Consider the following 27,008-nt stretch of genomic DNA (forward strand, 5'->3'; position numbering starts at 1 on the left):
CTTTGTACAAAAAGATTTGAGCATTTACGTCTTACTGCAATTATACAGGGCCCTAGTGAGACCACACCAGGAGCATTGTGTACTGCTTTGGTCTCCTGACCTGAGGAAAGATAAACTTGCTGTAGAAGGAGTGCAATGAAGGTTCATCAGACTGATTCCTGGGATGGGGGGAGTGTCCTGAGAGAATGAGTAGACCAGGCCTATATTCCCGAGCATTTAGGAGAGGCGAGAGGTGATGCGCACATGCCATAAACAAATTTTTAAAAAGAGATCGGAGGTGTTTAAATTGGATCAAGGACACCAGCCAAATTATTAGAAACACTTCCTTTCGTTCAGGACCTGTGTCCAGGGAGAAGCTGATGGATTATCTGATCATCTTTGGGTTAACTGCTGTGCTTATCGAGCTGAGCACCTCGTGCCAGCATCAACACTCTCCAGTCCGGCACAGCATGGGTCAGATACAGAGTGAACCCATCGGTCGCTCCCCGACACAGATACTGAGGGACAGGGAGTGTCAGGGACACTGACCTTTCGCCCTCAATAAGGTATATATTGATCGTGTACCTCTCCCCATTAATCCTGGGCTCCACACGGGTCGTATCCTGCTCCTGTTTCCCTTCCTGGAACAGCACGAAGCTCAACCCAGCCGGTAATGAGCAGGGCTCAGGGAGTTTGATTGCAAGACACTGAAGTGATGTCACAAAGCAGGGCCATTCAGCCCAGCTGGTCTCTCCTTGTCCCTTTAAAGGTGGAGAACTGGGACAGCCTGTCTCAACACACATCCCCCTGTTCATACTGAGAATCCCCGGGGAAGGCCCAAGGCCCAGAGTGTGGAACACAACCAAGGGGGAAAGAGGAGGAGAGCTGGGACATCCTGTATCAACACACAGCCCCCTGTTCATACTGAGAATCCCCGGGGAAGGGCCAAGGCCCAGAGTGTGGAACACAACCAAGGGGAAAGAGGAGGAGAAAAGGGGAGGTAAATCAAGGAGTGGGGACTGAGGGCCACAAGCTTCGGTTTTAGAGCCTGTAGACTTCAGGAGGGGAAGAGTGAGTAAGAAACATAGAAAATAGGTGCAGGAGTAGGCCATTCGGCCTTTCGAGCCTGCACCAACATTCAATAAGATCATGGCTGATCATTCACCTCAGTACCCCTTTCCTGCTTTCTCTCCATACGCCTTGATCCCTTTAGCCATAAGGGCCATATCTAACCCACTCTTGAATATATCTAACGAACTGGCATGAACAAATGTCTGCGGTAGAGAATTCCACAGGTTAACAACTCTCTGAGTGAAGAAGTTTCTCCTCAACTCGGTCCTATATGGTTTACCCATTATAATTAGACTGTGACCCCTGGTGCTGGACTTCACCAACATTGGGAACATTCTTCCCGCATCGAACCTGTCCAGTCCCGTCAGAATTTTATATGTTTCTATGAAATCCCCTCTCATTCCCATAAACTGCAGTGAATACAGGCCCAGTCGATCCAGTCTCTCAACATAGGTCAGTCCTGCCATCCCAAGAATCAATCTGTTGAACCTTCACTGCACTCCCTCAAGAGCAAGAACGTCCATCCTCGGATTAGTGGAGCAAAACTGAACACAATATTCCAGGTGAGGCGTCAGCAAAATCCTACACAACTGCAGTAAGACCTCCCTGCTCCTACACTCAAATCCCCTAGCTATGAAGGCCAACATGCCATGTGCCTTCTTTACCACCTGCTGTACCTGCATGCGAACTTTCAATGACTGATGAACCATGACACCCTTGTCTCATTGCACCTCCCCTTTTCTTAATCTGTCGCCATTCAGATAATATTCTGCCTTCATGTTTTAGCCACCAAAGTGGATAACCTCACATTTATCCACGTTATACTGCATCTGCCATGCATTTGCCCACTCACCTAACCTGTCCAAGTCACCCTGCAGCCTCTTAGCATCCTCCTCACAGCTCACACCGCCACCCAGCTTAGTGTCATCAGCAAACTTGGAGATATTACCCTCAATTCCTTCATCTAAATCATTGATGTATGTTGTAAATAGCTGGAGTCCCAGCACTGAGCCATGCGGCACCCCATTAGTCACTGCTTGCCATTCTGAAAAGGACCCGTTTATCCCAATTCTCTGCTTCCTGTCTGCCAACCAGTTCTCTATCCACATCAATACATTACCACCAATACCCTGCGCTTTAATTTTGCACACCAATCTCTTGTGTGGGACCATGTAAAAAACCTTTTGAATGTCTAAATACACCACATCCACTGGTTCTCCCTTGTCCACTCTACTAGTTACACCCTCAAAAAATTCTAGAACACTTGTGAAGCATGATTTCCCTTTCATAATCCATGCTGACTTGGACCGATCCTGTCAATGCTTTCCAAATATGCTGCTATTTCATCTTTAATAATTGATTTCAATATTTTCCCCACTACGGATGTCAGGCTAACCAGTATATAATTCCCCATTTTCTCTCTCCCGCCTTTTTTAAAAGGAGTGTTATATTAGCTATCCTGCAATCCATAGGAACTGATCCAGTAGGAAAATGATCACCAATGCATTCAGTATTACTAGGGCCACTTCCTTAAGTGCAGTGGGATGCAGACTGTAGTTGCAGGATCCAGGGAGAGAACAAGGAGCAGATGGGGAGATTGGTGTGGATACCAGCACAGTGAGGATGTAGTGGGAGGGAGATTGTGGCGGGCCGTGTATTAGGGGTGTAGGAAGGACAAGAGAGGAAAGGTCAGAGGAGCAATTACTGCAGCAATGTCCATAAATAGTGAGAGAGAAAAGGTGGGGGTCAGAGTGGGCCCTGGACAGGCCGGAAAATTGTTTGTTTGCTGTGACCAGCTTTCCTTCTGTCACAAATAGCCTCCTGTAGCCCAGTGACACAAACAGCCCATTAAACACCACCAATGTCCTTTGGTCTGTTGAGGTCTCCCTTTGTGAAATATTGGCTGTTGTTAAAGCTTCTCATTCTGACTATCTCAAAGTGAGACAGTATCCACTGTCCCTTTTATTCCATGGGCTTCATCTTTGCTGGTATTGGTAACACGCCCGGGATCACTAAACACAAAACCCAGTCTGTTAATCACTTTCAGCGACTGGACTTAGTGTGTGCCCCACAGCACCTCTCTCACCTTCAATGTGTGAATAGAGCATCACGCATGCATAGCTGGTTTAAGTTTATATCCAGGCAGAAAATCTATTTAAGAAAATTCTGCAGGCGGATGAGACACTGCTCCGGTGCCAGTGTGCTGCTGGTTTGTCTGGCATTTCCTGTAATGCAAAGTAACTGAACATTTCTCCCAGTGCAACCTTTGCTGTAATGAAATGTGTCTTTTAATAAGCCTCATGTCCTTGCTCATGTCTGCTGAAGAAAGAGGATGTGAAGAGATGGTGTTTGTATGGAGATGTGAAACAAGGAAACGGTATCTGGGTGTGGCAGTGACACAGCCTTGTGGTCACAGGCAGAACCATGCACCGATATCCTTGTGGTTATGGTTTGAGCAGGGTCAGTTCATGAATGCTCAAACTAAGAGGTGATAGGGATCTGGAGCAGCAGCAGTAAACAAAATATAAATGTAAATTCTGATGTAGATTATTTTCATTTATTCCTAATTTTATAGGTTTTTCTGAATGTGGCCCATGCCAAGTGCCAGGATATTGGGTCAAGCCCACCATGGAAAATGAGTTTGACACCTTGAGGTAGAAAATGTCAACCGGATTCCCCCATCCACCAAACGAACAACTTCTTTACAAGCTCAAGCTAGTTTTTAAGACGTGACCATGTTTACCAGAATCCATGTTCAGTATCTGTAATGGCCCCTTCCCTTTCCCCATGATTGAAAACAGCATCTCTCAGGATCCCTTCAAGCACCTTCCCAGTGATCGAGGTCACGTCGATGGGCATTCAGTTCCCGACTTGTGGCCAATTTGCAAAACTTGAACTATGTGTGCTACCTTCCAATCTCGGGGAATAACCCATGACTCTACTGAGCTGATGGAGATATGGGCAAGGTGCTCACAGAGCACCCGTCCCATCTCTTAAAACACCCTTGGGTGGATATCATCCGTACCTTACAATGTCAAGGTTAACACGCATGGCGACTTTGCTGTCAATGAAGAGTGATGAGAAAGAACAAAGTGCCGTTTGCCCCTCAAGGACTCTATCCAGGCTGAAATTATCCCCACATGCGATCCTCCGCACAGATTGTCCTCTCTGACCTCCAGCCAGGTGATGCTAATCACTCAGGTGGGAAAGACAAAAATACACATCAATGTGTTGAAAGCAACACGAATTTATTTGTCTTTCTCCCAAATATTAAACTCCGGTCCAGTTACAGGAGTTATTGATATCAGCGGAAACAAACCGCAACTGTCTGAATGAACATGGTTCAGTCGGGATGTGATTTACAGCAGTAATAACAGCAGAATCCCACCCCTGCAGTCAGTTGTGAACTCTCTGGTGTTTCAGCAGGGTGAATGACTGAATGAATCCCCTCCCACACTCAGAGCAGGTGAATGGCCTCTCCCCGGTGTGAACTCGCTGGTGATTCAGCAAGTGCGATGACTGAGTGAATCCCTTCCCACACTGTGAGCAGGTGAATGGCCTCTCCCCAGTGTGAACTGGCTGGTGTGCCAGCAGGTGGGATATGTAGTAAATCGCTTTCCACACTCTGAGCAGGTGAATGGCCTCTCCCCAGTGTGAACTCGCTGGTGCCTCAGCAGGTCGGCTGACCGAGTGAATCCCTTCCCACAATCGGAGCAGGTGAACGGCCTCTCCCCAGTGTGAAGTCGCTGGTGTGCCAGCAGATGGGAGGACCGAGGAAATCCCTTCCCACAATCGGAGCAGGTGAACGGCCTCTCCCCAGTGTCAACTCGCTGGTGTGCCAGCAGATGGGAGGATCGAGGGAATCCTTTCCCACAATCGGAGCAGGTGAAAGGCCTCTCCCCAGTGTGAACTCGCTGGTTTATCAGCAGGTTGGATGACTGAGTGAATCCTTCCCCACACTCGGAGCAGGTGAATGGCCTATCCCCAGTGTGAACTCGCTGGTGCCTCAGCAGGTCGGCTGACCGAGTTAATGCATTCCCACAACTGGAGCAGCTTAACGGTCTCGCCCCAGTGTGAACTCGCTGGTGTATCAGCAGGTTGGATGATTGAGTGAATCCCTTCCCACACTCAGAACAGCTGAATGGCCTCTCCCCAGTGTGAACTCGCCGATGTATTTCCAGCTGGGACGGGTAGTTGAAACATTTCCCACAGTCCCCACATTTACACAGTTTCTCCCCAGTGTGACTGCACTTGTGTTTCTCAAGGTTGGATGATCGGCTGAAGCCTTGTCCACACACAGAGCACGTGTACTGTTTCTCCCCGCTGTGAACAGTGCTTTTTGCTTCCATGATCAAAGGCCGATGATATTCCGTTCCCGATGAATCGAGTGACTGTCACATCTTAATGTGATGTTTGGTTTGAGCCTCTGGTTGACAAATCCTCCCCTTTTAATAACCTGTAAAATGAGTTTCAAACAGGAAAAAGGGAGGGTGAGAGAGAACCCACAAAAACACAAAGGCAGGTTGTGAAATTGAGCTGAATGAACCTTGCTATTTCTGCGGCCATTAGCAGAAAAAAAGGGACCAACTGGTCACTAATATCCTGCAGGCAAGGGAACCCATCAACCGGTCTGGTCCGACACAAGACTCTGGCCTCTATGGGAGGAGGGAATTTAAACATCTGCAACTCGACCAGAACTTTGACAGAACCTCCCAAACCCGCAACATATCCCGCCTAGATGGACCAGGGCAGCAGGTGCATGGAAATCCATCACCTCCAAGTTCCCCTCCAAGTCTCACACCATCCTGACTTGGACACATATCGCCGTTCCTACATCGTCACTGGGTGAAAATCCTGGAACTCCTCACCGAACAGCATTGTGGGAGGGCCTTCACCACACGGACTGCAGCAGTTCGAGAAGGCCCACCATCACCTTGTCGAAGGGCAAATGGAAATTGGAAATATATTCTGGCCCTACTAGCAACACCCACATGCCAAGAATGGATTAAAACAAATCTGTATATTGAAAGCCTCGACAGAAATACTTGTTCCTAAAACAATACTCTTCTACATTGTGCGGGCAGTGTCTGTTTCTCAACCTATTCTCCCCTAGAATCCACCGCTGTTGACAGTCTCTCATCGGAAATTGTTGGGCCCGACTGGGCCCGGAGGTACTGGGGGCTAAACCCAGAAGCTTCTCCCCCCTCTCCACTCCAGGTCAAACTGATGCAACAAACAGACCCACACAGGAGGCTAGGGAGCGACTTCCGTATCCAGCGCCCACCCTGATACAGAGCGGCTCTGGATTGGTCGCTCTGTGTTTCCAGTATCGATGCACTGAAGATCAGCATATGAGGGAGAAGGGAATAGAGGCTTATGCTGAGAGAGTTAGAACCATAGAATTAGAGAATGGTTACAGCACGGAACAAGACCATTCGGCCCGTCGAGCCCGTGCCAGCTCTCTGCAAAAGCACCTCAGCTAGTCCCACTTCCCCGCCCTTACCCCACAGCCATGCAAATGTTTTTCTTTCAGATACTTATCCAACTCCCTATTGAAAGCCGTGATTGTGTCTGCCTCCACCACCATTTCAGGCCGTGCAATCCAGATATTAAACACTTGCTACGCAAAAAGTATTTTTCTTGTGTCACCTCTGGTTCTTTTGCCAATCACCTTAAATCTGTGTCCTCTGGTTCTCGACCCTTCTGCCAATGGGAACAGTATCTCTCGATCTACTCTGGCAAGACCACTCATGATTTTGAACACCTCTATCAAATCTCCTCTGAATCTTCCCTGCTCTAAGGAGAACACAAGAAATAAGAGCGGGAGTAGGCCATTTGGCCCCTCGAGCCTGGTCCATCATTCAATAAAATCATGGCTGATCTGATCATGGACTCAACTCCACTTCCCCGCTCGCTCCCATAAACCTTTACTCCATATCGCTCAAAAAAATATGTCTATCTCCGCCTTAAATATATTCAATGATCCAGCCTCCACAGCTTTCTGGGGCAGAGAATTCCACAGAATTAGAACCCTCAGAGAAGAAATTTCCCCTCATCTCAGTTTTAAATGGGCAACCCCTTATTCGGAAACTATGCCCCCTATTTCTAGATTCTCCTATGAGTGGAAATATCCTCTCTGCATGCACCTTGTCAAGCCCTCCAGTATTTTTTATGTTTCAATAAGATCACCTCTCATTCTTCTGAACTCCAATGAGTATAGGCCCAAACTACTCAACCTTTCTTCATAAGTCCATCCCCTCATCTCAACCTAGTGAACCTTCTCTGAACTGCCTCCAATGAAAGTATATCCTTCCTTAAATACAGAGACCAAAACTGTACAAGGTACTCCAGGTCTGGACTCACCAATACCTTTACAGTTGTAGCAGGACTTCTCTGCTTTTATACTCTATCCCCCTTGCAACCCCAGCTGCTCCAATTGTCATGTAACTGAAGTCTCTCATTCCTGGATTAATTCTTGTAAATCGTTTCTGCACCCTCTCCAAGGCCTTCACATTATTCCTAAAGTGTGTTGCCCACAATTGGGCATAATACTCCAGTTGAGACCGAACCAGTGTTTTGTACAGGTTCATCATAATATCCATGCGTTTGTACTCTATACTTCTATTTATAAACAGAGATACTGTCACGTGTAGTATAAACAGGGACATGGTCGATTGTAATATAAACAGAGGCAGGGTCGAATGTAACATAAACTGAGACTGGGTCATGTGTAATTATAAATAGTGACATGGTCTAGGGTAATATTTCGAATGACTCCTGGTGCCATGAACTAGTGAATACAGAAATAGGAGGATAGAGCAGATGAATGCCTGGCTGGAGAGATTGTGCAGGAGGGAGGGCTTTAGATTCCTGATGCTGGAGGGAGGTGGGACCTGTACAAGCCGAACGGGTTGCACCTCAACAGAGCCGGGACCAATATCCTCGCGGGGGGGGGGCGGTGGGGGCGGTGGGGGCGGGGGGTTGTCAGTGATGTTGGGGAGGATTTAAACGAGCTTGGCAGGGGATGGGAACCTGAGAATAGATTCAGTATGGGAGGAAAGTAAAGCTGGAATTAGAAAGCAAAAATGCAGAAAGTGAGTTGTAAGGACAGAGGAAAAAAGTAGGAAAAACAGGAAAAAAAAAATTTAAAAGCTCTTTGTCTAAATGCACATAACATTTGTAAGAAAATAGATGAGTTAACGGCACGAATAGATACAAATGGGTATGATTTGATACCCATTACAGAGACGTGGTTGCAAGGTGACCAGGACTGGGAACTAAATATTCAGGGATATTTGACAATTCGGAAGGACAGACAGAAATGAAAAGGAGGTGGGGTTTCACTGTTAATAAAGGATGAGATCAGTGCGTTAGTGAGAAACGATATTTGCTCAGAGGATCAAGATATTGAATCAGTTTGGATGGAGATGGGGAATAATAAAGGGAAAGTCACTGGTGGGCAGAGTCTATAGGCCCCTAACAGTAGCTACACTGTTGGACGGAGTATAAATCAAGAAATAATGGAGGCTTGTAATAAAGGAACGGCAATAATTATGGTTGATTTTAAACTTCATATTGATTGGACAAAGCAAATAGGCCAGGGTAGCCTTGAGGAGGAGTCCATAGAGTGTATATGGGATAGTTTCCTTGAACAGTATGTTGTGGAACCAACAAGGGAGCAGGCTATCTTAGATCTAGTATTGTGTAATGAGGCAGGATTAATAAATGATCTCGTACTAAAAGATCATCTCGGACTGAGTGACCATAATATGGTTGAATTTCAAATTCAACCATATTGTGGTTGGTAAGAAAGTTGGTTCTCAAACCAGGGTCCCAAGCTAAAATAAAGGAGTCTACAATGGTATGAGGGCAGAGTTGGTTAAAGTGGACTGGGGAAATAGATTAAAGAATGGGATGGTTGATGAGCAGTGGCAGACATTTCAGGAGATATTTCATAACCTGCAACAAAAATATATCCCAATGACAAGGAGAGACTGTAAGAGACGGGATAACTATCCGTGGCTAACTAAGGAAATAAGGGAGGTATGAAATTGAAAATAAAGGCATACGGTGTGGCCAAGTCCAGTGGGAGGCCAGAGGTTTATGACATTTTTAAAATCCTGCAGAGAACGGCTAAAGAAATGATTGAGAGGGAAGATAGATTATGAAGGAAAACTAGCACAAAATATAAAAACAGATAGTAAGAGTCCTTCATGGTAGAAGACACGAAAAACATCCCAGCAGTGGATAAGCGAGGGGCTATCGATCGGGACGAATGCAATACAATCACTATCACTAATGATGTAGTACTAGGTAACATAATAGGACGAAAGGCAGACAAGTCCCATAGACCTGATGCTTGCATCCTCGGGTCTTAAGAGCAGTGGCTGCAGAGATAGTGGATGCATTGGTTGTAATCTACCAAAATTCCCTGGATTCTAGGGCGGTCCCAACAGATTGGAAAGCCGCAAATGTAATGTGCCTATTTGAAAAAGGAGGCAGACAAAAAGCAGAACAAGTTAGACAAGTTAGTCTAACATCTGTCATTGGGAAAATGCTGGAGTCCATTATAAAGGAAGCAGTAGCAGGACATTTGGAAAAGCATGATTAAATCAAGCAGATTCAACATGGTTTTATGAAAGGGAAATCATGTTTGACAAATTCGCTGGAGTATTTGAGGATGTAACGAGCAGGGTGGATTAGGGGGAAGCAGTAGGTGTGGTGTACTTGGATTTCCAGAAGGCATTCGATAAGGTGCCACATAAGAGGTTACTGCACAAGATAAAAACTCACAGGTTTGGTGGTAATGTATTAACGTGGATAGACGATTGGCAAACCAACAGAAAACAGAGGGTCGGGATAAATGGTCGTTTTCCAGTTGGCAAACATGACTAGTGGGGTGCCGCAGGGATCGGTGCTGGGTCCTCAACTAATTACAAGCCATATTAATAATTTGGATGAAGGGACCGAGTTTGCTGTTGTTACAAAAATTGTGCGGAAGACACAAAAAATCTGCAAAGGGATATAGACAGGTTAAGTGAGAGGGCAAACATTTGGCAGATGGAGTATAATGTGGGAAAATGTGAAGTTATCCACTTTGGCATAAATAATAGCAAAGCAAATTATAATTTAAATGTAGAAAAATTGCAAAGAGCTGCATTACAGAGAGACTTTGGGGTCTTGTACATGAAACACAAAAAGTTAGTATGCAGGTACGGCAAGTAATCAGGAAGGCAAATGGAATGTTGGCCTGTATTGCAAGGGGGATAGAGTATAATAGCAGAGAAGTTCTGCTACAACTGTAATAAGTATTGGTGAGGCCACACCTGTAGTACTGCGTGCAGTTTTGGTCTCCGTATTGAAGGAAGGATTTACTTGCATTGAAGGCTGTTCAGAGAAGGTTCACTGGGTTGATTCCGGAAATGGGGGGTTGACTTCTGAGGATAGGTTGAGTAGGTTGGGCCTATACACATTGGAGTTTGAAAGAATGAGAGGTGATCTTATTGAAACTTAATGATAATGAGGGGGCTCGCCAAGGTGGATGCAGAGAGGATATTTCCACTCATAGGGGAAACTAAAACTAGGGGGACATAGTCTCAGAATAAGGAGCCGCCCATTTAAAAGTGAGATGAGGAGGAATTTCCTCTCTGAGGGTGGCAAATCCATGGAATTCTCTGCCCCAAAGAGCTGTGCAAGCTGAGTCATTGAATAATTAAAGGTGGAGATAGACACATTTTTGAACGATAAGGGAGTAAAGGGCTATGGGGAGCGGGCAGGGAAGTGGAGCCGAGTCCATGATCAGATCAGCCATCATCTTATTGAATGAGGAGCAGGCTCGAGGGGCCAAATGGCCTACTGCTGCTCTTATTTCTTATGTTATTGACTGTTTTCCCTCCACTCCCAATTTCCACCACCAATTCTGGCTGCGTTCAGTTCGACACTCACTGTCTCCACTCCATCTCCTTCCCTGAAGGTGCTGGCTCTGGCTGGGTTCAGGTCAACATTCACTGGTTCCCCTCTCCTCCCCTGAAGACTCTGGTTCTGTCTGGGTTCAGTTCCACACTCACTGGTTCCCTCAGCTCACCTCCGCTGATGGTGCTGACCCTGGCTGGGTTCAGTTCTACACTCACTTGTTCCCCTCCCCTGAAGGTACTGACTCTGATTGGGTTCAGTTCTACACTCACTGTTTCCCCTCCCCTGAAGGTACTGACTCTGGTTGTGTGCAGTTCCAGACACTGACATCATTCACTTTGTTTCGACGACAAGATAGCAGCGCATGCGCTATGCTACTCACTGAACCAAGATGGCGGAGCGCTGAACCTGCCTTCCTGTACAAAGATGGCCGCCGTTACTCTGGGCCTGTGACCGGGAGAACGACCCGAAGCTGCAACCGCCGATACTCCGGTTATTATTCCGAGCTTGCGGCGGGCACCGGATGTTTATGAAGCCTCCCCGGCTCCCCGCTGGTCCATTATTCCGCTCCGTACCGCTGAAAACGACACTTCTAAGGAGCCTGTCCAAATTGTGTCTCCTCCGCCATGACACGCATCGCGCATGCTCCAAATACATCCAAGATCGGCGCCTGCGCACTGAGCTCCTGTAGTCTGGATGCGGCACATTCTTCCGCGCAGGGCATGCTGGGTACATAAGACCATGAGAAATTGGAGCAGGAGTGGGCCACCCGGAACCCTGAGCCTGCTCCCCATTCAATAAGATCATGGCTGGTCTGATCATCGACTCAGCTCCACCTCTCTGCCCGCTCCCCAGAACCCTATACTCCATTATCGCTCAAAAATCTGCCGATCTCCACCTTAAATATATTAAATGACCCAGCCTCCGCTGCTCTCTGGGGCAGAGAATTCCAAATATTTACAACCCTCAGAGAGAAGACATTTCTCCTTATCTCAGTTTTGAATGGTCTGAGGAGAAAGGTTGCATTCACAAATAGAACAGGATTTACTGTGATTGCATTGGGCACTGAAACATGTTCACTCTGGCAGCTCTACTTTGTTTCTGATGATCTTAATAACCCCAATACCTGAGCTGGAGATTAATATTGTGTATAACTGTTGAATACATTATCTTTGTTTCAAACACAGTGTGTCGAATATTTGATTCCTCCATGATCAGAGGAGACTAATTGATGCTCTGTTACTGACTGTTCCATTTTAGTGCTTTTTCTTAATCTAACTTACGTCATTTCTCACCTAGTTCGCCTTCTATCAAACCCCAAACTTGTTCCATTTGAGAACGAGTTGTAGTTGTAGTAGACTTAACTGCATTGTATCAGTTTAAACTCAACTGAATCCTTTGAACCACCCCTTTATTGAACCATCTTGCATAATGTTCGAAATCCGTTACTTTCTGTAACCCGTTTTTGTAACCGATTGAATTTTACAAACTCATCCACACATTTTGCACGTGATAGCCTGTCAAATATTCTGATATTTGTAATTGTCATTGCCACAACCTCCGTTCCCTAGCCACAGACTCTGTCCCTTTCCCCAACTTTTGTCTGAGCCTGAACCAGACTGTTTGCAACCTTGGTGTCATACTTAACCCTGAAATAGGTTTTTTAACCATATATCCACGGCATAATTAAGACTGCCTATTTCCATCTCTGTAACATCATCCTTCTCTGCTCTTGCCTCAGCTCATCCACTACTGAAGCCCTCATCCATGCTTTTGTTACTTCTGGACTTGACTATTCCAATGCACTCCTCCCACATTCCACTCTACATAAACTAGAGTTAATTAAAAATTGGGCTGCCCATGCCCTAACTCGCACCAAGTCCAACTCACCCATCATCCCTGTCCTCACTGACCGACATTGGCTTCTAGTTAAGCAACGCCTTGATTTGAAAATTCGAATAAGGGGAGCTTTACTCTGTATCTAACCCGTGCTGTACCTGCCCTGGGAATGTCCAGCAGAACAGTATAGACGGAGATTTTCTCTATATCGAACTGATGCTGTATCTGCCCTAGAATGGCTGGACAAGTCAGAGGGAGATTTAGTCTGTGTCTAGCCTGTGCTGTACTTGCCCTGGGAACGTCTGATGGAACAGTATAGAGGGAGCTTTACTCTCTGTTTAACCCATGTTGTACTTGCCCTGGGAATATTTGATGGGACAGTGTAGAGGGAGCTTTACTCTGTATCTAGCCCATGCTGTACCTTCCCTGCAAGTGTCTGGTGGGAGAGTGTATTGAGATCCTTACTGTGTACCTACTCATGTCCGTTATACTCCGCAGAGGATGAAAACCACTCTGTGACCCCGGGAGGAGCTCCTCAGCCACAGGTAGAAGATGGTTGAGGAGGATTCTAGCGATGGCTTTCCCAGGGCGATTCATCTGTAATTGCTGCAGTCGGACTTGTCCCCTTTGTTAAAGATGGTCACGATTACTGCATCTCTGAGATCTCCAGGCATGCCCTCCTTCTTCCAGATGAGAGAGATGAGGTCATGCATTTGTGCCAAAAGTGCCTCTCCGCCATACTTTAGTGCCTCAGTGGGGATTTCATCCACTCCCATTGCCTTGTTGGTTTTCAGCTGGCGGATGGCCTTTTCCACCTCATACAGGGCTGGGGTTTTGCTGAGATGGTGGTGGGTAGCATGCTGTGGGTTGGAGTCGAGGACACTCGAGTCAAAGGCAGAGTGTCGGTTAAGGAGATCTTCGAAGTGTTCCTTCCAGCGGGTCCTGGCTGCCTCGGTGTCCTTGATGAGTGTTTCCCAATTCTTGGCCAACAGTGGGGTGGTGCCTTGGGTGGTTGGGCTGTAGGTGGCGTTGACTACTGTGAAGGATCCTGACACATCATGGCTGTCAGCCAGCTGCTGAACCTCCTGTGATTTCTCCACCCACCAACTATGCTATGGGTCACAGGTTTTTTCTTGGACCTCGGCCTGAAGCCACCTGTAATGCTGCTTTGCTGGTCCCGAGTTGGGTTGTTGTTTTAGGTTCAGAAATACCCTGTGCTTGCGATTTATTAGCTCTTGGATCTCCTGGTCATTCTCATCAAACCATTCCCGGTGTTTCCTCGATCAGGCCAACATCCTCAGCATCAAATACTGACCACACTCGACCAGCTGCGTTGGGTGGGCCACATTGTTCACAACTATTTTAAGTCGAACAATAATCAAGTGCCCCCTGATTAAAGGGGGGGGGGGGAGGGTTACACTCCAGAAACTTTCATTAAAATGCCCACTTGTTTTTTTTTTGAGGGCACCAAAAACACAACTTAATAATTCAACATAAAGGGAACCTTTGTCAAATCAAATCAAATTAATAAAAAGAAAAATTCTGTTCTCTCTTGAAATGATGCACTCCAGTCTCTGCAGTGTCCATCTCTTGTGAACACGGCGTGCTCCATCTCCAGAGATACCCTGGCTGACCACATTGTTCACATGGCTGACACAAGACTCCCAAAGCAAGCGTTCTGCTCAGAACTCCTACATGGCAAGCGAGACCAAGGTGATCAGAGAAAACATTTCAAGGACACCTTCAAAGCCTCCTTGATAAAAATGCAGCATCCCCACTGATACCTCGGAGTCCCTGGCAAATTCCGCCCTAAGTGGAGGATGTGCATCCGGGAGGGTGCTGAGCACCTCGAGTCTCATCACTGAGAGCATGCAGAAACCAAGTGTAGGAGCATGCGGCAAACCAGTCCCACCCACCATTTCCTTCAATGACCGGCTGTCTCACCTGTGACAGAGACTGTAATTCCCGTATTGGAATGTATAGTCACCTAAGAACTCACCTTTAGACTGTATGCAAGTCTTCCTTGATTTCGAGGGACTGCCTATGATGATGATAATGTGTACCTAACCTGTGTTGTGCTTGTCTTGTATATTTGTGGATTGGCTGTTTTGAAAGACGTTTACCCTGCATTTAAATTATGCTGTACTTGCCCTGGGAGTGTTTGATGGGACAGTGTAGAGGGAGCTTCACACTGTCTCTAACCCCTGCTGTACCTGCTACCGGTACGCTTGCGGCTTTCTGTAAGAGGACGGCACTGGATGGACTGGAGTGCATCGTCACCTCGAGCAACCAAATTTTAATTTGATTTAAGTTTACCATCCAAAGTTTAATTAGTTTATTTTGTTGGTTATAGTACCCTCCTCCCTTTAATCAGGGGCATTTGATTTACAGATTAACAACAAAATAGTTGTGCTGTACCTGCCCTGGGATTGTTTCTTCGGAATGTGCAGAGGGAGCTTTATTCTGTCTCTAACCCGTGCTGTACATGCCCTGGGAATACCTGGTGGGACAGTGTGCAGGGATCCTTACTGTGTATTTAACATGTGCTGTACCTGCCCTGGGAGTGTTTGATGAAAGTCAGCGTACAGCAAGCTTTAAATTGTAACTAACCCGTGCTGTAACTGCCCTGGGATTCTTTAGGACAGTACAGAGGGAGCTTCACTCTGTATATAACCCTTGCAGTATCTGGCCCACTCCTGCCTGTTTGTCATGGTCTTATCTACCCAGCATGCCCCGCGTGGGAAAATGTGCCGCACGCAGAATGCAGGAGCTCGGTGCGCAGGCGTGGGCCGTGGCTGTGTCTGGAGCATGCGCGGTGCGAGTAATGGCTGAGAAGACGTGTTTTGTACAGGCTCCTCAGAATTTTCTTTTCAGCGGGACGGAGCGGGGTAAGGGACCAGCGAGGAGCCGGGGAGACTTCATAAACAACCGTTGCCCGCCACAAACCCGGAATAATAACCGGAAGATCGGCGGATGCAGATTCGGGGCTTTCTCCCGGTCACAGGCTAACGGCGGCCATCTTCGTACAGGAAGGCATGTTCCGCAATCTTGATTCATTGTATAGCACAGCGCATGCACGGCCATCTTGGTGCAGGAACAAAGTGAATGATGTCAGTGTCTGGAACTGAACCCAGCCAGAGTCAGTACCTTCAGGCGAGGGGAACCAGTGAGTTAGAACTGAACCCAGCCAGAGTCAGTACCTTCAGGGGAGGGGAACCAGTGAGTGTAGAACTGAACCCAGCCAGAGTCAGTACCTTCAGGGGAGGGGAACCAGTGAGTGTAGAACTGAACCCAGCCAGAGTCAGTACCTTCAGGGGAGGAGAACCAGTGAGTGTAGAACTGAACCCAGCCAGAGTCAGCACCTTCAGGGGAGGGGAACCAGTGAGAATAGAACTGAACCCAGCCAGAGTCAGTACCTTCAGTGGAGGGGAACCAGTGAGTGTAGAACTGAACCCAGCCAGAGTCAGTACCTTTAGGGGAGGGGAACCAGTGAGTGTAGAACTGAACCCAGCCAAAGTCAGTACCTTCAGCGGAGGGGAACCAGTGAATGTAGAATTGAACCCAGCCAGAGTCAGTACCTTCAGGGGAGGGGAACCAGTGAGTGTAGAACTGAACTCAGCCAGAGTCAGCACCTTCAGGGGAGGGGAACCAGTGAGTGTAGAACTGAACCCAGCCAGAGTCAGTACCTTCAGGGGAGGGGAACCAGTGAATGTAGAACTGAAGCCAGCCAGAGTCAGTACCTTCAGGGGAGGGGAACCAGTGAGTGTAGAACTGAACCCAGCCAGAGTCAGTACCTTCAGGGGAGGGGAACCAGTGAGTGCAGAACTAAACCCAGCCAGAGTCAGTACCTTCAGCGACCAGTGATTGATTGGTGCCACGGCCCCGCCCCCGCCACTGATTGGCGCGGAGCAGCGCGCTGGGTGGGCTGGTGCCCCGCGGCCCCTCGCCATTGGCTGCGGGCTGCGTGTTGCGGGCGGGCGGTTTGTTGGTGGGTTTGGTGGTGGGCTCCGCTCACAGCCTTTGAGCTTAAGGCCCAGGTGAGGTGAGGCGGAGTTGTGCGCAGGCGTGGAGCCAGCCTATTGTGGGAGATTAGCTGCGGACGGGCGACGTTTTTCCCTCCCCCGCGGAGGATGGATGAGCAGCCCGGGAAGTGCGCCCAGCCTCCCTGAGGAGTCACGGACCCACGGACACGCGCGGGCGGTGAGATTTGCCGCCGAGTCGGTGGATGGCTGTTGCGGGGCAGGGACGTGCCTTGGTCATTGTCGGGGGTTGCCGGGAGTTCGGCCGCCAGCTTTGGGCAGCAGGGGTCCTCCCGCCACGGGGAGCAGGGAGCAACAGGGGCGGGGCATCCTCGATGTCACAATACTTTCTATTGTCCCGCTGCATGGCAGGGAGCATACACGCCGGCCATCTTACTGCAGGGAGCAGGTGCAGGATGGGGACCAGTGACATGAACACATGAGAACATCAGAAATAGGAGATGAGTCGGCCCCTTGGCCCCTCGAGCCTGCCGCCATCCAATAAGATGATGGCTGCAGCATCTGGGGTGGTTCTCCTTGGAGCAGTGAAAGTGCAGGGCAGGTTTAACAGGTGCTCACAATCAGGAAGGCTTTAGATTGAGTCAGGGAACAGAGTGGTTCTGCTCACACAATCAGAGAATGGTTACAGCACGGAAGGCCATTCGGCCCGTCGAACCCTTGCCTACTCCCCTCCCTTTCCCCCGGCCCTGAAAATTTTTTTTTCAGATACTTATCCAACTTCCTTTTTTTTTGAAAGCTGTGATTGAGCCTCCCTCCACCACCCTTTCAGGCCGTGCTTTACGGATCCTAACCACTCTGCATAAAATAGATTTTTCTGATGTCTCCTTTGGTTCTTTTGCCATTCACCTTAAATCCGTCTCTTCTGGTTCTCGACCCCTCCACCAATGGGAACAGTATCTCTCTATATACTCTGTCCGGACCCCTCATGATTTTGAACACCTCTATCAATTCTCCTCTCAACCTTCTCTGCTCCAAGGAGAACAACCCCAGCTTCTCCAGTCAATCCACGGAACTGAAGTCCCTCATCTCGTGAATCGTTCTTGTCAATCTTTTCTGCACCCTCTCTAAGGCTATCACATCCTAATGTGCGATGCCCAGAATTGGACACAATGCTCCAGTTGAGACCGAACCAGTGTTTTACAAAGGTTCATCATAACCTCCTTGCTTTTGTACTCTGTGATGCCCAGGATCCTGTAAGTTTTTTTAACTGCTTTCTCAACCTGTCCTGCCACCTTCAGTGATTTGTCCGCATATACCCGCAGGTCTCACTGTTCATGCACCCACTTTAGGATTGTACCCTTTAGTTTATATTGTCTCTCCCTGTTTATTTAATCATGCTTCTCTAATTTTATTTCTTAACTCAGATTCACGGTCTTGTTTTATTTCTTCCTCCGAGCCCCTCAACTTAATCTGTCAGCGCAATGTTGGTGAGTGGTGATTGATTGCCCTGGGAACCAACAGGAAGAGAGGTCAGGGGCCGTTGGGCCCAGGGAGCAGCTTGTTCTGCAACCAATCACGGTGCTTGAGGGGTGGATCCTGAGTCGGCCTGTCAGGTGAGTCTGTGTGAACCCCTGTTAAACAATTTATCTGTTAAAAGTTACATTGAGATTTCTTTTGTCAAGAAAACAGTTCAACATTTGTCAGTATTTTGTTTTCCTGGAGTTCCCATTGTGAGTTTCAGACACTTCAGTGCCAAGTTAATCAGGTGTTTAAATGTGAGTCATTTCCCTCTTTCCATGTCGCTGTTAGTTAAAGGGACATAGATTGATTTGCCCGTATTATGCAGTCGTAGTAGTTAAAGTAACATCCTTCCTGTTGGTAGTGAGTTACATTATGTGCTGGGCGAGATGGCTGCTGGCATCAGCCTTTAAAATACTCATTCTCTTGTTCAAATCTCTCCAGGGTCTCACCCTTCCCTATCTCTGTAACCTCCTCCAGCCCATCAACCCACTTAATGGTTTGTTTTCTTTGGAACAGAGGAGGCTGCGGGGAGATCTTAATGAGGTGTATAAAATTATGCGTGGCCGATATAGAGTGGATAGGAAGGAGCTATTTCCCTTCGCAGAGGGGTCAGCAACCAGCAGAACTTAGCAAGCCCAACAAGAGAGCGGGAAGTTCTGGACTTAATATTAGGGACTGAAGCTGGGCAGGTAGAAGGAGTAGCAGTGGGACAGCATTTTTGTGCTAGTGTTCATAATTCAGTTAGATTTAGTGTAGTTATGGAAAAGGACAAATATAGACCAGGAATAAAAGTTCTCAATTGGGGAAAAGCCAATTTCGCTAAGCAGAGATTTGGTTTAGCCAAAGTGGACTGGAAACAGCTTCTTGAAATCGTGAGAGATTGGGAAACGTTGGTGTTCAGAGGGAACTTGGTGTTCTTGTACACGAATCACTGAAAGTTAATATGCAGGTACTGCAAGCAATTAAGAATGCAAATGGTATGTTGTTTATTTCAAGAGGATTTGAGGATAATAGTAAACATAAGAACATAATAAATAGGAACTGGAGTAAGCCATACGGCCCATCGAGCCTGCTCCGCCATTCAATAAGATCATGGCTGATGTGATCATAGACTCAGCTCCACTTACCCGCCCGCTCCCCATAACCCCTTATCCCCTTATCATTGAAGAAACTATTTCTGTCCTTAATTTATTTAATGTCCCAGCTTCCACAGCTCTCTGAGGCAGCGAGGTCCACTGATTTACAACCCTCTGAGAGAAGAAATTCCTCCTCATCTGTTTTAAATGGGCGGCCCCTTCTTCTAGAATCATGGCCTCTAGTTCGAGTCTCCCTCATCAGTGGAAACATCAGCTCTGCATCCACCTTGTCAAGCCCCCTCATAATCTTATACGTTTCGATAAGACCACCTCTTATTCTTCTGAATTCCATTGAGTAAAGGCCCAAACTACTCAACCTTTCCTCATAAGTCAACCTGCTCATCTCTTATATCAACGTAGTGAACCTTATTTGAACTGCCTCCAAAGCAATGATATCCTTTCGTCAATATGGAAACCAAAACTGCACGCAGTATTCCAAGTGTGGCCTCACCAAAACCTTATATAGCTGCAGCAAGACTTCCCCACTTTTAAACTCCATCCCCTTTGCAATAACGGTCAAGATACCATTGGCCTTCCTGATCACTTGCTGTACCTGCATACTTTCCTTTTGTGTTTCATACACAAGTAACCCCAGGTCCTACTGTACTGCGGCACTTTGCAATATTTCTCCATTTCAATAATAACTTGCTCTTGCACGTTTTACTGCAATTATATAGGACCCTGGTGAGACTATACCTGGAGTATTCTGTACAGTTTTGATTGCTTACCTAAGGAAGGTTGCACTTACCATTGAGGATGGCAACGAAGGTTCACCAGACTGATTCCTGGGATGGGGGGATTGTCCTGTGAGGAGAGATTGAGCAGACTAGGCCTATATTCTGTACAGTTTAGAAGAATGAGAGGTGATCTCATTTTAAAACAAACAAAATTCTTACATGGCTTGACAGGGTAGATCAGGGGTGTCAAACATACGGCCCGAGGGCCAGACACGGTCCCGCAAGCCCCTTCCTCCGGCCGCCACGTGTTTTAATTTATATGACCCCTCCCCCCCCCCCCCCCCCCACTCCCGATCTTTCGCTTGCTGACTGGAACACAACCTTAATTTGTCGGCCGTCACAGAACATGAGGAGGGCGGTGGAGGCACGGGGAAGGTCAGTCGGTGTCCACGGGGAGTAATTCTGGGACAACGAGGGCACTCACACGGACTGTCAATGGGAGATAAGCTTTGAGTGAGGCAGTGAGTAGATAAATACCAAGAGAGAGGGGGAGGAGTGTCGCTGGAACTCCAGGTGATTTAACAGATGATGGGGGTTGGTGCAGGGTAGGTAGTGAGGGGGTTGTGTTCCTGCACTTCTCCTCTCTCCTCGGCCCCAGCGAGGCACTGATTTTAAAATTCTCAGCCTCGTGTTCAAATCCCTCAATCACCCCTCCCCTCCCTATCTCTGTAACCTCCTCCAGCCCCTACACCCCATCCCTATCTCTGTAACCTCCTCCAGCCCCTACACCCCTCCCTAGCTCTGTAACATTCTCCAGCCCCTACGCCCTTCCCTATCTCTGTAACCTCCTCCAGTCCCTACACCCCTCCTATCTCTGTAACCTCCTCCAGTCCCTACACCCCTCCCTATCTCTGTAACCTCCTCCAGCCACTACACCCCTCCCTATCTCTGTAACCTCCTCCAGTCCCTACGCCCCTCCCTAACTCTATAACCTCCTACACCCCTCCCTCTCTCTGTAACCTCCTCCAGTCCCTACACCCCTCCCTATCTCTGTAACCTTCTCCAGCCCCTACATCCCTCCCTATCTCTCACCTCCTCCAGCCCCGACACCCCTCTCTATATCTCTAACCTACTCCAGCCCTACACCCCTCCCTATCTCTCTAATCTCTTCGAGCCCCTACAGCTCTCCCTATCTCTCTAACCTTGTTAGGGTTAACTTCAAACCACCACTAGGATTCTGTTAGCCTTAAAGTAAATGCAGGTTTTATTAATACAAGCCGGCAGGGGAGCTATCCTTGAAATAATGCTCGAAGATACTGCCAGATGCATCTTACTTTGTACAATTTCAGATTATAGCATTAAGTAATTACGCAAGTTACAATTAATACATGCTGATTGATTAATACATGATTGATTGGTACAGCGCTTCCTCCGATCTGGCTTCTATATACCTAAGTTGGTAATTCCAAATACATGTTGTTATGATTCTTTTTATTTAACTCTTATCTTGTTGTACAATTCCAATTCTATGTTATCTGTGTCCGTGCCCAGCTCCCTTTGGTCTATGAATTGGAACATCTGCTCCTCTGTGGAAGGCATCCCACACATGCTTCCCACAGTCTGAAAAACAGGTTGTGGGATCCATTTTAAAAACCTGTTAACTCCATTTTAAAACATCGCAGTTATTACTATTAATTGTAATTACAATTTGTAATCTGCCCTTTCAGTCCCTCCTGTTGTTCTCTGATTATTTCTAAATAATCAGCTGACCACATATATGTTCTGAGCCATCTGCTGGAAATGGTGATATCAAGTCCATATCCCTGGGATCGCTCGTAGTTCCATCTTTTGCGGAGTCTTTACATACTACCCCTTACCATTGCCCTGGGATATTGGCACGCCACTTTTATTTATTTTTGTACAGACAGTGCATCAGCTCGGGGGTCTTGGTTGCTTCCCTAATGCGTTACAAAGTCACTCGCCTCCCTATCATGCCTACGTTACATAATTAACAAAGGCTGTTTGCTGTTCGGCTAGAACCACGTGGTTGTATATCTCTCTGATCTTACACATCAGATATAGTTGGATCGCGATACATATCTCTTCCACTAGCATAATTACCACAATTGAGTGCCACATCAATTTGAGGACTGCTTAGGCTTTAGGTGATCAGCCCTTAAAAATATCCCACCAAGAACAACAATTTTCCTTTCCCTGCCTTATCCTGTCCTGATTCCTATGTCTCCCACCTCGGTTTTGTTGATCAGGCGATAGGATTGGGACACTCACGACTCAGATCAGGTATTCATGCCGTCTTATTGTTTGATTAACCCTCTTTCTGCATTCTTGGTTCCGGGTCTTGGCCAATCTCTTCTTTCTGCGTCTCTTGTATCTGCCTGTACAGTCTCCCAGTAGCAGCAACACCACTATCAGCTGCACTAGGACTAACACATGGGAAATAATTATAATCCCTATCTTATAACTTTACTCGGGTAAGCCACGCCTGTCTTTGCACTTGTTACATAACATCACCAACCAACTCAAGGCTATTACTATCTGTACTGCCACTAGGGTATGGGAAAGGATCCTTATCCAGGGATGTATAATCTCAAGTACCAAGGCGGGTTTTTCAGCTTATCCTTTACTTCACTGTCCAGTTCTTCTGCTTTCCGCTTCAGCTCTTAATATTTTTTAATGTTATTTCTTGAGCTAGTTAAATCTTCAAATAACAGGGGAATTGATTGTGCTTGCTCTTCCATGTAAACATCAATATCTTGCTTAATCTCATCGCTTATATTTCATGTCATTGTCTTCCTGGCATGTCATGCGTGCACTTCCCGCTGCCACCGACATTATTGGAGTAACGTAAGTTCCCAGGCTAGTTACCACACAATATTCTCCTCGCCCTTGATAGGTGTAATGTAGGTTCGGGCAGGGTTTATTGCAATGACGCATCCTTCCGTAGTATTGTCAAACCCGCATCTATCCTTGCTCCCGTCTCCCACTGGATGACGACCTATAGTTAGGCTCCCTTCTCTCCAGCACACGGATAAAGATATTCCCCTTATATTTCCATTCTTTTTGATCTCATACTGGCCCATCGCGGATGTACTCTTCCCCTCGTATTATGTTTGCTTCCCCTCACATCCTCCTGTAACCGCATACACCCTTGTCATTCCTTTCAAAAAGGGCCACATTACAGCAAAAGTCTAAAGGGACAAAGTGTGTTAAAAAGACAAGCCTGAAGGCTCTGTGCCTCAATGCGAGGAGTATTTGTAATAAGGTGGATGAATTAACTGCACAGGCAGCAATTAATGAATATGATATAATTGGCACCACGGAGAGATGGCTGTCCTAAGGCTGTGTCCACTGGTTCTGGACTTCCCCAACATCGGGAACAAGCTACCCACATCTAACCTGTCCCGTCCCGCCAGAATCTTTATGTTTCTATGAAATCCCCTCTCATCCTTCTAAACTCCAATGTATAAAAACCCAGTTGATCCAGTCTCTCCTCACATGACAGTCCAGCAATCCCGGGAATCAATCTGGTGAACCTTTACTGCATTCCCTCAATAGCAAGAACGTCCTTCCTCAGATTAGGAGATCAAAACTAAACACAATATTCCAGGTGAGGCCTCACCAAGGCCCTGTACAACTGCAGTAAGTATCTGTTGAATCTGCATTTTACTGTAATTCTATGACATTCTGAACCGATAAAGAAATGGAATCGTGAAATGTATCTGTGTCTCTCAGTCTCTGCCTCACTCTCTCCCTCTGTCTCTTTAGAGATCTGTGCATGTGTTTGCGTGTTTGAGTCTTTGTCTCCCTCACTCTGCCTCGCTCTGACTCACTCTGTCTCTCCCTGTTTCTCTGTTTGTCTCGGTCTCTCAATCTGCCCGTGTCTTTCTCACAGTGTCCAGTACTGTTGCAATGGGATTCTCTCAGTGTCTCGGTCTGACTGTCTGTCTCATTCCCATCATCACTGTCTGTCTATGTCTCTGCCTATCTGTCTCTCTTTGCGTGTCTCTGTTCGATCCTGTCTCGAACCTGCTGAGTATTTCCATCATTTTCTGTTTTTATCTCTGTCTCTCTCTCTCTCTATCTTCTCACTCACTATCTCTCTCTCTCTTTGTCCCTTTCTTTGTCCACGTCTTTGTCTTTGTCTCTGGCTTTCCATTACTATTTGCCTCCCTCTATTTATGGAGCACAAACGCACACATCTCTATGTATGTGTGTGTTTGAGTCTTTGTCTCACTCAGTCTCACACTTGAGCTCTCTCTATTTCTCTAGCTCGCTGTCTGTCTCTCCCTGTTTCTCTGTTTGTGTCTGTCTCTCAATGTGTCTGTCTCTTTCTCATGGTGTCCAGTTCTTTTCACAGCTCGATTCCTGCTGTCTCAAAATCTACACCCGTCAGTACCTCGTCAGTATAGTCGTGAGTATCCCCGCCTGTCACGCGGGAGGAAGCATTTTCGAAATGCAGAATTGTACTTCTGTTATTCGGTACAGATTCATATTAAAAGTTCCAGAGCAACATAGAAGAGTAAAAATACAGCAAGAGGAGATTGGCTCTTCCAGATTTTTAGGAAACGGAGACTTTTTCAGGACTCTGCGGCGTTCTGATGCAGAGAGATGGATGATTGAGTTTTACCTGAGTCACATTTAAAGAGGTAGAAACCTAGTAGTCGTGCCTGGGTGATTAAGGCGATGGAACAAGAAACCCATTGGGGTTTCCCCCCGCAGGTTCGATCCTGTCGACTACCGATTTCAGCATTTTTCATTCCATTTCACAACTTAACCAGATCCCTGCAAAACGGATCCTGAGTTCGGTGGAATAACGTCCCAAACCTTTCAACACTGACATTTTTTTCTCATGTTCATTAATTTGCAATATTCACGATACATGCGGATAGAAAAACGCAAAAATCATCCAAATTCGCGACAGTGATTCAGCCTGTCTATCCCTCTTTATGTCTAAGGCACTGTGTATGTCCGTTGGTGCGTGTATATTTTTGGTAGTGTGTGTGTGTGTGTGTGTGTCTCTATGTCATCCTATCTGTATGTATGTCACTGTTTATGTGCAACTGTCTGTGGATATCAGCACCATGAATTTGGTATGTACTGGAACTTGTTAAAAAGACTTGGGATAAATAATACAGTTGTGACATTTGATATCGGCTTTGGTTCAGCGGCAGCATTTTCGACTTCAAGTCCCATTCCTGAGACTTGAGCATATAATCTTGGCTGACACTCAAGTGCAGTACTTGCGGAATTTTACATTGTTGAAGCTGTTGACTTTTGGATGAAATGTTAAATTGAAGCTCCGTCTGCTCTCTCGGGTGAATGTGAAAGTTCCCACAGCATTATTCGATAAAGAGTAGTGAGTTGCCCCGTGTCACTTTTATATAAATATTCTGAAATGCTCACTGAAAACCTGTGTGTATGCGTCTGTATGTGAGGGTGGAGCTCAAGCCCAGATTTTCACAGAGACAGAATGTGAATGTTCACAAATCCAGAATGGCCGAGTGTAGAAGTAATTGCAGTTAGGATCGCATGGGTTTATACCCGCATGGGTACGAACCCCACTCCTCGTAACTCTTGAATTTTGCACCGATTTTCTCCCATCCTGCTCAGTGTTACCCGAATGCCTTCTGTTGAATCTGTAACTCTGTCACACTCTCAACTGACAAAGAAATGGGATCGTGAAATGTATCTGTGCCTCACACTCTCTGTCTATGGGGAGCCCTGTCTATCTTTATGTGTTTGAGTCTCTGTCAATCTCTGACTCACTCTGTCTGAGGATCGACAAGCTGAATTCAGGGAGCTCGGAGTTAAATTAAAAAGTAGGACCTCAAAGGTCGCAAACTCAGGATTGCTACCAGTGCTACCTGCTAGTGCGAGCAGGAATCGCAGGATAGCTCAGATGAATACGTGGCTTGAAATGTGGTGCAGATGGGAGGGATTCAAGTTCCTGGGACTTTGGAAAGGGTTCTGGGGGAGGTGGGACCAGAACTAAATCGGACGGTCTGCATCTGGGCAGGACCAGAAACAATGTCCAAGGGGGAGTATTTGCTAGCGTTGTTGGGGAGGGTTTAAAGTAATATGGCAGGGCGACAGGAGACAGAGGGAAGTAGAATGGGCGCAGAACGAAAGATTAAAAGTACAGGTGGAGGGCAGAGAAACCCACAGCAAAAATCAAATAGGGCCACTTTACAGCAAAATTCTAAAGGGTCAAAATGTATTAAAATAACAAGCCTGAAGGCTCTGTGCTTCATTGCGAGAAGTATTCGTAATAAGGCGGATGAATTAACTGCACGAACAGCAATTACTGAATATGGTATAATTGGCATGACGGAGACATAGCTCCAGGGTGACCAAGGCTGGGAATTAAACATTCAGGAAGCATAGACAGAAATGAAAAGGTGGTGGGGTAGCGTTGCTGGTTAAAGGGGAAATTAAGGCAATAGTAAGGAACGACATTAGCTTGGATGATGTGCAACATTTATGGGTGGTGCTGCGGAATACCAAAGGGAAGAAAACGCTAGAGGAGTTGTGTACAGATAAGCAAACAGTAGTAGTGAGGTTGGGGACAGCATCAAACAAGAAATAAGGGATGCGTGCCATAAAGATACAGCAGTTATCAAGGACGACCTTACTCTACATGTAGATTTGGCTAAACAAACAGGAAGCAATACGATGGAGGAGGATTTCCTCGAGCGTATTAGGGATGGTTATCTCGACCAATATGTCGAGGGACCATCTTGAGGGCTGGCCATCCTCGACTGGGTGGTGTGCAATGAGAAAGGACAATTAGCAATCATGTTGTGCGAGGCCGCTTGGAAAGAGTGACCATAATAAGGTAGAATTCTTTATTAAGGTGGCGAGTGATACACTTA

General features: G+C 46.8%; 1 pseudogene; it reads right to left on the reverse strand.

Annotated features, from left to right (window-relative positions):
- Window positions 1-27,008, reverse strand: part of LOC139235441 (oocyte zinc finger protein XlCOF6.1-like) — an 82,272-nt pseudogene that overhangs the window by 2,780 nt on the left and 52,484 nt on the right.

This window comes from Pristiophorus japonicus, chromosome 23 (assembly GCF_044704955.1).
Source record: "Pristiophorus japonicus isolate sPriJap1 chromosome 23, sPriJap1.hap1, whole genome shotgun sequence".
Lineage (NCBI taxonomy): Eukaryota > Metazoa > Chordata > Chondrichthyes > Pristiophoridae > Pristiophorus > Pristiophorus japonicus.